Source organism: Dermacentor albipictus, chromosome 5 (genome assembly GCF_038994185.2).
Source record: "Dermacentor albipictus isolate Rhodes 1998 colony chromosome 5, USDA_Dalb.pri_finalv2, whole genome shotgun sequence".
In the NCBI taxonomy this organism is placed as follows: domain Eukaryota; kingdom Metazoa; phylum Arthropoda; class Arachnida; order Ixodida; family Ixodidae; genus Dermacentor; species Dermacentor albipictus.
This window is the reverse complement of record NC_091825.1, coordinates 33944533-33957693: the sequence shown is the minus strand read 5'-3', so window position 1 is coordinate 33957693 and position 13161 is coordinate 33944533. Positions and strand designations below refer to the sequence as shown.

General features: G+C 44.4%; 1 protein-coding gene across 1 annotated transcript in view; it reads right to left on the bottom strand.

The window, feature by feature from the left end:
• Positions 1-5028, bottom strand: part of LOC135908106 (thiol S-methyltransferase TMT1B-like) — an 86961-nt gene extending 81933 nt beyond the window's left edge. Inside the window, exon 1 of the mRNA XM_065439864.1 lies at positions 4969-5028. The gene's annotated coding sequence lies outside the window, so the exon portion shown is untranslated. The remainder of the gene's footprint in view (positions 1-4968) is intronic.
• Between the last annotated feature and the right edge of the window lie 8133 nt (positions 5029-13161).

Genomic DNA, 13161 nt, shown 5'->3' with positions numbered 1-13161 from the left:
CCTAATTCGCTAATTGCACTTCAAAATATGCTTAAAGTAACCTCCTATATGAATACAACAATCAAACCGCGGCCCTCAGTCCCCAGCAGCTGCGAAGCAACTGACCACGATGGTGGTCAGACTTGCGACGTAGCAGAGGATGCTAAGAATCCCTCGTTCCGGACAGGCCGCCATTGCAATCTGAACCTGGCAACGTTTAACGCTAGAACGTTATATACTGAGGCGAGTCTACCAGCGCTATTTGAGGAATTAGAGGGGAGTAAAAAGGATATAATAGGGCTCAGTGAGGTTAGGATGACAAAAGAAGCATATGCAGTGCTGAAAAGCGGGCACGTCCTGAGCTACTGGGGCTTAGCGGAGAGACGAGAACTAGGAGTCGGATTCCTGATTAATTAGAATATAGTTGCTAACATACAGGAATTCTATAGCATTACCGAGAGGGCGGCAGGTCTTGTTGTGAAACTTAATAAGGAGTACAGAATGAAGGTTGTAGAGGTCTACGCCCCTACATCCAGTCATGATGACCAGGAAGTCGAAAGCTTGTATGAAGACGTGGAGTCGGCGATGGTAGAGTGAAAACAAAATACACTATACTCATGGGCGACTTCAATGCCAAAGTAGGCAAGAAGCAGGCTGGAGACAAGGCAGTGGGGGAATATGGCATAGGCACTAGGAATAGCAGGAGAGAGATAGTAGAGTTTGCGGAACAGAATAATATGCTGATAATGAATACCTTCTTCCGCAAGCGGGATAGCCGAAACTGGACGTGGAGAGTCCCAAACGGCGAGACTAGACATGAAATAGACTTCATACTCTGTGCTGACCCTGGCATCATACAAGATGTGGACGTGCTCGGCAAAATGCTCTGCAGAGACCATAGGATGGTAAGAACTCGAATTAGGCTAGACTTGAGGAGGGGACGGAAGAAACAGGTACATAAAAAGCGGATAAATGAGTTAGCGGTAAGAGGTAAAATAGAGAAATTCTGGATCAAGCTACAGGATAGGTATTGGGCTTTAACTCAGGAAGAGGACCTTAGTGTTGAAGATATGAACAACAATCTTATGGGCATCATTAGGGAATGTGCAATAGAAGTCGGTGGTAACTCCGTTAGACAGGATGCCAGTAAGCCAATGTGTCAAAGCCCCTAACCCTACAGCTAGAATAGAACTGGCAGAACTTTCCAAGTTAATCAACAAGCCTAATTAATTTAATTGTGTGGTTTTACGTGCCAAAACCACTTTCTGATTATGAGGCACGCCGTAGTGCAGGACTCCGGAAATTTCTACCACCTGGGGTTCTTTAACGTGCACCTAAATCTAAGTACACGGGCGTTTTCGCATTGCGCCCCCATCGAAATGCGGCCGCCGTGGCCGGGATTCGATCCCGCGACTTTGTGCCTAGCAGCCCAGCACCATAGCCATTGAGCAACCGCGGCGGGTAATCAACAAGCTTAAGACAGCTGACATAAGGACGTATATTACAGATAGAATTAAACTTGCTCTCAGGAACGGAGGAAGCCTGAAAGCTGTGAAGAAGGAACTAGGGATAGGCCAGAATCAGATGTATGTGTTAAGAGACAAAGCCGCCAATATCATTACTAATATTGATGAGATAGTCCAAGTGGCTGAGGAGTTCTATAGAGATCTGTACATTACTACTGACACCCACGACGATAATGGAAGAGAAAATATTCTGGAGGAATTCGAAATCACACAAATAACACCGGATGAAGTAAAGAAAACCTTTGGAGCTATGTAAAGGGGGAAGGCAACTGGGGAGGATCAGGTGACAGCAGATTTGTTGAAGGATGGTGGGCAGATTGTTCTAGAAAAACTGGCCACCCTATATACGCAATGCCTCATGACCTCGAGCGTGCCGGAATACTGGAAGAACCCTAACATAATCCTAATCCATAGGAAAGGGGACGCCAAGGACCTGAAAAATTATAGACCGATCAGCTTACCGTCCGTTGCTTACAAAGTATTTACTATGGTAATCGCAAATAGAACCAGAAACACCTTAGACTTCTGTCAACAAAAGGACCAGGCAGGATTCCGTAAAGGCTACTCACCATTAGACCACATTGACACTATCAATCAGGTGATAGAGAAATGTGCGGAATATAACCAACACTTATATATAGCTTCGATCGATTATGAGAAAGCATTTGATTGAGTCGAAACCTCAGCAGTCGAGGCATTACGGAATCAGGGTGTAGACGAGCCGTATGCAAAATACTGAAACATTTCTATAGCGACTCCACAGCCACCGTAGTCCTCCATAAATAAAGCAACAAAATCACAATAAAGAAATGTGTCAGGTAGGGAGATACGATCTCTCCAATGCTATTCACAGCGTGTTTACAGGAGGTATTCAGAGACCTAGATTGGGAGGAATTTGGGATAAAACTTAATGCAGAATACCTTAGTTACTTGCGATTCGCTGATGATATTGCCTTGCTTAGTAACTCAGGTGACCAATTGCAATGCATGCTCACAGACCTGGAGAGGCAAAGCAAAAGGGTGAGTCTAAAAATTAATCTGCAGAAATCTAAAGTAATGTTTAATAATCTCGGAAGAGAACAGCGGTTTACGATAAGTAGCGAGGCACTGGAAGTGGTAAGGGAATACATCTACTTAGGACAGGTAGTGATCGCAGATCCGGATCATGAGACTGAATTAATCAGAAGAATAAGAATGGGCTGGGGAGCGTTTGGCAGGCATTCTCAGATCATGAACAGCAGGTTGCCATTATCCCTCATAGGAAGAGTGTATAACTGCTGTGTGTTGCCAGTACTCACGTACGGGGCAGAAACCTGGAGGCTTACGAAAGGGTTCTACTTAAATTGAGGACTACGCAACGCGTTATGAAAAGAAGAATGATAGGTGTAATGTTAAGTGATAAGAAAAGAGCAGATTGAGTGAGGGAACAAAGGCGAGTTAATGACATCTTTGTTGAAATCAAGAAAAAGAAATGGGCATGGGCAGGGCATGTAATGAGGAGGGAAGGTAACCGATGGTCATTAAGGGTTCCGAACTGGATTGCAAGGGAAGGGAAGCGTAGGAGGGGACGGGAGAATGTTATGTAGGCAGATGAGATTAAAACGCTTGCAGGGACAACATGGCCACAATTAGTACATGACCGGGGTAGTGTGAGAAGTATGGGAGAGGATTTTGCCCTGCAGTGGGCGTAACCAGGCTGATGATGATGACGATGAAGTTCTTTTTCTAATGGCGTGAAACACGTGGTATCAAAATGGGGAAGGACATTGCTGCTCACAGAACTTTCTGGCAGCAGCAGCTGACACCTGAACGGTGGCCAAAAGAACGCAACTGGTTACAGCAATAACAAGAGAAGGAGCGTAGACATTTGAAAACATAGCGGAAAGATTTGACAAGGCGTTTTACATTCTATATACAGGGTGTTTCATGTAACTTATGCGAAGGATATAATAGAGGTGCTTAGCGCCAGCTGAATGAAACCAACGGCTTATGCTTCGTCACTATGAGGCGCTCCTTAGGGAATTTCGTTATGTTCTGCTATATTAGATCATCAGCTAAGATGAATTATGCAAAATTGTTAATTTTCACTTTAGGGCTAAGTGCTTTTCGTTATGTTGTAGAGGATCTTAAAACTTTTTGTGCGCAAGCACAGGTTTGTAGTATGTTACTTCAAGAAAAATTGCAGGATGACTACTAGTCATCAAGATGACTAGTAGATGAGTCATCATCAGATGACTACTAGTAAGCAAAGAGAGGGAGAATAAGGTCGCCAATATTGTGTGTGGACTCGGCTGGACAAAGCTGGTGGCTTTAGCAATGCTGCTGTGCAGTTCATCAACCAAGCAATGACTATAATCTCGGAGGGGGTAACAAACGCATATCAGAACTTCTGCAAAATGGCAGTGGCATAAGGCCCAGAGAGTCTCCACACCTGAAGATGTGTCAATAACATATCATGTGATGGTTTTTTATTACCCAGAAGGGTGCCACCACCTCTTCTATCGGAGCACTCCCGGCGATAAATATCATATGCGAGCATAATGGCAAGAATTTCACTGTCGGCTAAGCCAATATATTTAATAATAATGATTTCTTTCTTCATTACGCCGGACAAACATCCACTCACGGCCGGTGCTATGTGGCTGCAAATGATGTGCTGTATTAGTGTGCCGAGGTACACCTTGTCTGCAGCAGCGGAGATTGACACTCTCATTAAAGGATGCCTGCGTCGGCTTCACCAAAAAAGACAATTTAACAGACTTTTGAGGCTTTAACACATCCTAAAACAGCAAAACGCTTACGTGAACAGCTTCGAAATTCGAACTGATGTCAATATAACTTACCGCACTGCAATCGAAATATCGTTTTTGAATACTGGCTTGCTTGCCCGAGGACTAAAACCGGGAAATTAATGCTCGACACGTGACTCAGAGTAACTCGACCGAAGTCAAGTTCACGAAAACTAACTCAGCCTCAGTGACTCAACTACTCACCCACTGAGGCGCGGTCATATTCAGGCTTGTCAATCTGGCGGGTCTTGCTAGTCCGAGTGCAACAGCTGATCTGGGCCGGTATATTGTAGCGATGCCTTTTCCGATTCTATGCTTTTTCAGGCTTTTCGCGCTTGGCTAGTGGTCTGAGCGACAGTCTACCCACATTATCAACGGGATCAGGCGGCCGTGTGTGGTGGATGATAAGAATAGCATAGAATAAGGCATAAGGCATCGCTACAAAATAGCGACCCAGACAGCCAGTTTACGTTCTATTCAGCTTAACTCATACCGCACTTAGACTCTCAGGTTGTCTCAGCCTGAGTCCGTACGGGAGAGGTGACTGACGCGTTGAAGGCACAACAAAGAAATGGGTTTTGTGTCTCGTTTTGTGCACATGTCTCGTTTTGTGCATAATTGTTTGTATTGGTTAACATCAAAATGACGCACAAATGAAGGCAGGATTTGCTTACCTTTCCGAAGATGTCGTTCGAGTGATAAGGATGCGGCGTGCGCTCATCGGTGGTCCCGGCGGCTCAGTGGTTGCAACGCATACAGTGGCGCAATAAATACTTGCTCGTCAGCAGTGATTAAGGTATATATCTGACCTTCTCTCACCTGCCGTCCTTGAGCCTCAAGAGCAATAAGGAAATTAAGGCATTGCCGGAGCTAGCCTGGCTTATTTTCACGGACGTTGTTAACTGTTCATGAAACGCAATATTTCGATAACGGCCGTGCCTGACATTGTCAGAAAGGAAAGCAGAGATGCCATTGATTTTGTGCATATCTTCAGTACGGATATTGTCACTGTACTTGGCTTGAATCATTGACAAAATACGTGCATGACAAATCGACCAATGCCCAAGCACATGCGTGTTTCTGTAATTGTAGCCGAGTAGAAAGCCGGTTGTGTTGAAGGACGTTGATGAACACGAGCGAAAACTGAAACCGGCAACAGAAAACGTGAGCGGTACTCCAACATAGTTTTAGGTCAGCTTACCTTTTTTCTTGGAAGGGTAGATCTTCACTATCCGCACATTTTACGCCAGCGTTTCTCTTCAAAAGAGTGTAATTGATGCTAGTAGCGCTGGCTACTCAGCCCAGAATTCATTGAAAAGCAAAAACCAGGCTCATGAATGTCATGACTGGCAAGACACCGGCATTTGTTCAGATAAAACTGCATTGCTTGTGAGCTGAACTAGTTATCGTTATACTATGCGAAGGCCAAAAACAGAGAATTAAGAACTGAAACTGCTGTTTGTGATTACGGGCGATGCCAAACAACAGTGAATGTGGGCCCAAACAAAACTAGCCTATGCCAAGCCCCTATTAAGTGAAGTTGCTTTTCATAGAGACACTCAAGTCTTGCTATTACATGTACACACTTTTTTATATTTAAGAATTGCACGCTTAAGCAGTTACCATATTAGCTCATGCTCGTGTTGGAAAAGCATGGAAGCAATTACTTAGGATAAGTACGTGACTAGTTTCTGCAGTATAGAAATATGTGGAAGTGTGCAGCACGAATCTACGAGCTACAGACAGGGAAAGATTGCACTTTTGAAGGTGTTTTTTTGTGCCTATAATGCACTTCCATGAAGTTTTTTAAAGGGCGTCTGAGTGAATAAATCTCTACGAATACATAATTTGTTGCACTCGCATGGCTTTCCCCAATTAGTCTCAATCAAACAGTTTCCTATAACGCACTGGAACATATGCAGTAATCCCGCATGTGCGTATGAGAAAAATGTGAAACATTTTGTTCTCATAATGAAATGACTAACGCTTCGCCTACTGAATAATGGGGGTAAGCGAAGCTTGTCCGGCGTGCATTTGACCTTCGTCACCGTTATATAACCCACAGGTAAATGTGCCGGATTGCTTCGGCCTCTCTCTCCTTAATCTCGGGATCTTCTCGTTGCTGTCCGATTGCCTGGGTCGCGCGGCTCTAAATGCGCGTTTATAGTACGATGATATCGGAGCATGGGTGAGCCTTGTAGACGCTAGGCGCGTGGAAGTGCGTTGGCCGCGTCTGGTTATGTTGGCAGCGCCAGTGCCTCAAACCATCTAACCATCTATAGTTGAACTATAGACGCTGGTATTCACACCAACGTGACAAACATATGCCCGCGTTTACGCTAAGTTGGGCTATATATTTAAGCCTTAACGACTGGATCGGCAAGCCGGCGTCGAGCCCATTCACGGGGGAGTTGTCGCTGCCACTCGTCGAAACCTGCCTTTTACTCGAGGGAACGCAACACTCGTGGCCATCCCAACCATTTTCCGAGAATGAACAGAGCGGAAACGATGCCAGAGGAGGGCGCGCGAGACCTTTTCTTGCCCTTCCGCACCCCGGTGGAAGTCAAACGGCTCTCCATGATTGCTGAATCTTTGCTAATGGCTCACCCTGATGCGTCAGCGCAGCTGTAAACTCATCAGACCGCCCTTTCCCGCAGCTGGTGTGCTCAGATGGCAACTAGATTTTTACACGACCAATACAACGCTATTTGCGAAGCAATAGAAGCTGCGCTTGAAAATTTAGTAATGGGGTTTTACGCACCAAAACCACAATCTGATTATGAGGCATTATGAGGCAATTTCCAGAGTCACTCTAGCGGGTGTCTAGAAATTCGGACAACATGCGGCGCTTTAACGTGCACCTAAATGTAAATTCACGGGTGTTTTCGCATGTCGCGCCCATCGAAATCCGCCCTAGTGGTCGGGATTCAATTCCACAACCTTGTGCTTAGCAGCCCAACAACCTACCCACTAAGCAGCCACGGCGGGTGTGGTCTCATATAATTATCCAAAATTTTTTCATCTGTTTTATATACGTTTTATGAGATGTTTTTGCTGGGAGTGCTTTGGTGACATGTGCACTAAGCTCTCTCTTTATAGCGATATATCTAATTCAATTATTAGCACAGTCTTCTCCGTGTGTACCAAAGTGATCCCAATATACTTGCTGAGGCGTTTATAAAACGAAAAAAGAAACGAAGTGATCACTGGCTCCCACGGGATTTGAAATGTGGATTTCCAATTTGCCAGTCGAAAGTACAGCATTGCTGCCAATCCGCCAACATCCACTTGTCTGAAGAAATCAGCAGAATATACAGTAGTGCGCACTTCCAAGAAACAAACTGAATGTGATGGTTCACGTTGCACTCACCACACTTTTGTGTCCTGCTATGATCACGTCCTCCCACTGCGGAGCTCATCGTTTCATTCTTGCGGGCTAGATTTTCCGATCGATGTCTTTGTGACGGGATGTTAAAAATGCGCTAAAAAGACCAGGAGAAGTGAAAGATACACACAAAAAGCCTCGAGCCCAGACGGCCATCTGTTTATCAAAGCATAGCCTATTTCAAGCAGGATCCCCACCCCAATACCACATCGTCACTCACACTTGTGCAGCTAACGTAGGAGAATTTTGGACCCAAACTGTAACACTGCCCGTATCGAATAAACATGAACAAAAAAACCGAACCAAACTGTTCTACGTGCAAATATTTATCTGTCAAAAAACGAAGACGGAACACGTAGCAGTAACCGAAGTGTAGGCGACAAGTGAGGGAATAAAAAAGCAGTGATGATACCTATAAATCGTGATTAAAGCAAGGTCAACACTAGTGAGGTTAAGAGGGATGAAATCATATGAAGACAAAAGAATGAAAAGAGAACAACCAACCGAAGTAAAGGCGAAGGTGACACTTTTAAAAACCTGAACACTCGTGAAAATGGCCTGAGGCAAGAGCTATAAAACACGGTAATATTTGATGAAGCTCAGCCTGAACTCCAGAGTAAATACACGCATGGAAAAAACCAAACAAACGACGCGTAAAGGCTACTTTTCCTTTTTTTTTTGTTCACAAGTAGCTTCCCAAAAAAGCAATTTCTTCGTGTAAAAGAGAAACAGATGGCCTGCTGACTCACTTGTAGCTAGATTTGATAAGGTGAAATGCTTCCACAATGTCCTTTTCTGTCGGGTTTCTTGATCTGAGCAATAAGGTCGCGTTTTCCAAGACTGGCATGCATGTAGTCTCTTGCGTACCCTAACATTTATCTTTACATGCAGTTACAGTAATGGAAATGTTTACAACATAACAATACCTGTTTAGAACAGTTACAGTTATGTTCACGTGCCCTTCGTTGAAACACCAACCCGTTTGTCTGATGTAGAACCTGTCACAGGTTCTACTGGGGGCTTACATGAGCAACCCAACGAATACACTCAGTGAACTGCTTATCGCGCTTCGTTGTGCGCTGAGGCCTACGCTTATTTTCTTGCATCACGAGCGGGCACACTCTGCCGAGTGTACATGCAGCCGAGAACACTTTGACCCCGTAACGGCTCGCCACTTTTTTAATCTGAAAAACGCGATGAGTGTAGGGCATAGCCTGCAGTTTATCTTTGTTGTACGTCTCTTTATTTTTCTGCAGCCGTTCAGTTTCTGCAAGAGACTTTCACATGTGCTCGTGAATAAACTATCCGGGTAGCCCGCCGAAAGCAAGCGCTGCTATTGCTGATTGAAACTAGCTTCTATGTTATGTTCGCAGGATTTTTTCAGGGCAGTCATACAGGCTAGGTCATCATAGCCTGCTTAACAAGCTTGGATTGGCTGTGTTCAAACGAAAACGGGGTTTTCTTTGTCTTCAGATTGTAAGATCAACCGATGTGTTTAGCGGCGAAATGAAGTTTTACGTCCAAGAACTGTAGGCAGTTATCACTGGCCAACTGATGGGTGAAGGTGAGACCTCCAGAGGCGGATTCAAAACATTTCTAGAATGAATTAGTGGCATCATCAAGGTTATTCTGTGCGGACAGGAGAAGTATGACTAGGTGATTTTCTACATATCGAAAAATGCGCGACGGTTGTTTACCAAAAATTTGTTATTCGACCCGCTTATCGAACACCGATAAAGATATGTCGCAGAGACTAGGTACAACCGAAGAACCAATACAGATTCCAGCCTTCTACACGTAATATTTTTCATTAAATTCGATGGCAGTGGAGTTCAGACAGAAGTTTACCTGTTGAAGGAAGTTCTATGTGCTCACCCCTGCCATGCTCTGAAAGCCGACGTCACCAATTTCTTGTATTTGTTGCCTTACTGCGCCAAACAAATTCTCATGCGGTATAAGAGAACTTCGATGTCGAAGGAAAACCCTGTGGTGGCTGTCGGAAGGCCTTCATTTAAGTAATTAACTTTATTTGAACTGTGCAGAAGAGCGGGTCCTTGCCAACTAATTTTTGCATGTTCTACTGTAAGTAGCCCCCAACTGTCCACCAAGAAGTTTCTTTCTCAGGGGGCAGTCTGGTTCATGGGTTGTTTCCCTGAAGAAGATTTCCAAGTGACTTGTAAATTTTTTCTCGACTACCTGGCTTAAGGCCACAAGGCGCATGCTCTTCTGTAACTTGTCTGTAAAGCGTTTCTGGTTCCTTTTTCACCAAATTTGTCCACATTGACTGCTATAATACATGCCGTTTACAGAACCACGATATCTGTTCTTAATGCAGAGCTATCAGATTGTAAACGTCGTGCTTGTATTCTTTACGAATTTTAGGTTTTTGAAATTATTTAAACGAAATTGAGGCCCTAAATCAAAATTCCGCTTTGAACAGACACTACAATTTCACTTTCTCTCTCAAATGCAGCAAATTTAATTAAAAGCGATCCAGTATATATCTCAGAAAAGCGTTTCTGCGTTTTGCATGTACTTGAATAGGCCGCGTCAGAGTTGGGCCCGAGCTTAAGCTTCCTCTTCAACAATTTATCGAGCGATCAAATTCACGAATAATAATTGCATTGCCATTGCCAAAGATCCTGCAAACAAATTCTTGAACTCTACGCACTCTCAGAACAAGTAAAATGTGCATTTTTTCATAAAAGAATATACTCGTATGTGCCAATAATTGCGCCCAAAATAACCTATATCAATTATTGCATGCTTTTTTTTCTCCTATTTAATAAGCAAAGACGATATCACAAGAAGTTTAGAACGATATCAGTTCGAAACCAGCAAAGCAGTTCATGCCGCTGATATGAAAAATGTAATGGCCATGAAATGAACAAGTTGAGGGGAAATATATTAATGAAACTTTGTCAATCATGAAACGTGTTTACATTTTTGTACACATCAATGGCCAATGAAAAATCTCAATGACGCTGTCATATGCTCCAATGTATTACGCAGGGGCAGCTGTCACCGGTCGTGTATCGTGATTAATTGCACCAAAATTGTAGTCGCAACAGCGAGCACGTATAAAAAGCACGAGTTCTACAAAATATACGAGTGTGAGTCAAATGAAAGTGAGCCAATGCGAATATATTGACGCAATGATGTGGGCCTCCCGCGCCGCGGGACAGCGCGCGCAAACGCCGGCGCCATGAAAGACGACGAAGCGCGTAAGCTGCGCGCTCTTCTTCTGGCCCGTCAATAAGGAGAAACATCTATTTTGTAAGACTCCGTCTTCAATCTACGTTACAATATGACAAACGGGGTACTGTATTTAAATGTAGTCTCCATGAGCATTTGGACATTTGTCCCATTGACTAATGAGTCGCTTGATTCATAAAACTCCTTGGGTTGCTGCTTCAAAAAGTCTGGAAGTGACTCTTTCACGTCACCGTCCGACACGAATTTGGTTCCTTTGAGCTGTTTCTTCAGTTGCCCCAAAATGTGATAGTCGCAAGGTGACAGGTCTGAGCTGTATGAAGGATGTTGCAGCGTTTCCCACTTGAACTTTGCCAATTTTGTGTTAACCACAGCAGCGACGTCGGGACGGGCATTGTCGTGGAGCACGATGACCCGATTACTCAATTTTCCACGTCGTTTGTTCTTGATTGCGACACGTAGCCATTCCGGCGTTTCACTATATCGGAAACAATTGACAGACACTCAAGATTTAGCAAATTCTATCAGTAATGGCGCCTGACAACCGAAAAAAAAAACGTCAACAACACCTTTACGGCGGAAATGACGGCCTTTGCTGTCTTTGGGCGTGAATTTCAATATCGACATGTTTGCACAGCGCAAAAGACGAGGGCTAAAGGAAGAACACAACACAGACGCTGTATTGTGTAATGAGAGTATATAATAATAGTGGTGACTGATGCGTCCAGTGGCCCATGACTTTCCGCAAAAGAAGTAACGAAATCGAACCTTCACTATCCGACAATTCACTGCCCCACGACAATTTATTTTTTTCCCCTTTTGTGGGCGGGGGCACCAAAATGAAAAAAAAAACGCAAAGGAAATTATGTTGGCTGTAGCCGAATGCCTACTTTCGGCACGTAATATGGCTACCGAAGGTATATCGAAGAAAACGCCATACACTCGGTCCACCGAGAACCATACACATAGTGCTCGGTATCCTACAACGGCGAGACCAGATTTCCGGAGAGGCTGCGCTCAAGCGAACGCGGTGCAACCCGTTGAGTCCCCGCAGTGATGGCGGCAAGCGACCATTGTTTCTTTTTCTCGTCTGCTAGCCAGAAAGCGTCCAAAACTCTGCCAGGTGAAAATACACACGCCAGAGCAAACGAAACACGCACCGAAGCGCGCCGCGTCGGGGTCGAGGCCACACGAGAAAAACGTTTGTGTTCTGGCTGCCTCTGGAAGCCCGCGGGTAGGGCAGCAAGAACAAAAAAATTAAAGAGGATCAATGTGTCCTCGCGAATAAAATTCAAAGTAGAAAGAAATGAGAACGTAGTTACCTTGGATGGCTTTAGTACCTTGGCATGGATGTTTTGGCGTGCGTGAAAAAAAAATAGGTTGATATTTTTTGTGTCATGACGGCATAAACGAACCATCACAACGCTTCGTCTTATCGGACCTCGCTGCGTGCTTTGTCAACTTGTCTGATAGTGTGTTGATTTGGCTTTTCTCCTTGTATGTTCTGATGTTAGACTTTAGAGAATCAGTGCACATTTGGTGTCAAATGCTTATAACAGCATTAAACCCACAAAATACCGTAATTGAAAATCTAAAGCCCAACACAGGAAATGTCAATGGACCTTTCACATCAAATATTTATTAGATTTATACCCATAAAGTTTCAGAATTGAAATCCATGCGCTCCCTAGATTCAATTTCCTCAGCTTAATACCGCGGCGAGCTCGTTCGCCATCAAAATGCCTTTGAAACTTTGTGTACGGATGCGGCTGCTTGCGTTATGTGACTCCCAGTACATGGGTGTTGCCACAAAATCCAGCCTGAGTTCGCTATTCTCGCGGTGAAATGTCTTTTCGAACGTAGAAAAGACATTCTACACAAAACTAGACAAAAATCAGAATGATTTCCGACGCCGAGGGTTGCTTTGGTCGGCGGTGCATGGACAGCGCGAAAATATTTCGTAGGGGGGGGCTGAAGCCCCTTAAGCCCCCCCCCCCCTCGCCCTACTGGCTACGCCCATGGTGGCCACTGCGATGAGGTTCACGCTTAAAATCATTGCATCTTACTTTGATTGCGAACACAAAATAGAGCCCAGATGAAAAGAAACATACATTAGTAGGACGTTCTTCAGCGCGAGTTGTTTCGGCCTTGAACGGAGGTTAAAACGATGTGAAAAAACGAGGACAAGCGAAAGAAACACACAACACACCAAGAACGCAGACTGCCAAATGTTTTTATTTGAAACAATTGGCAGTCTAGGCCATCGGGG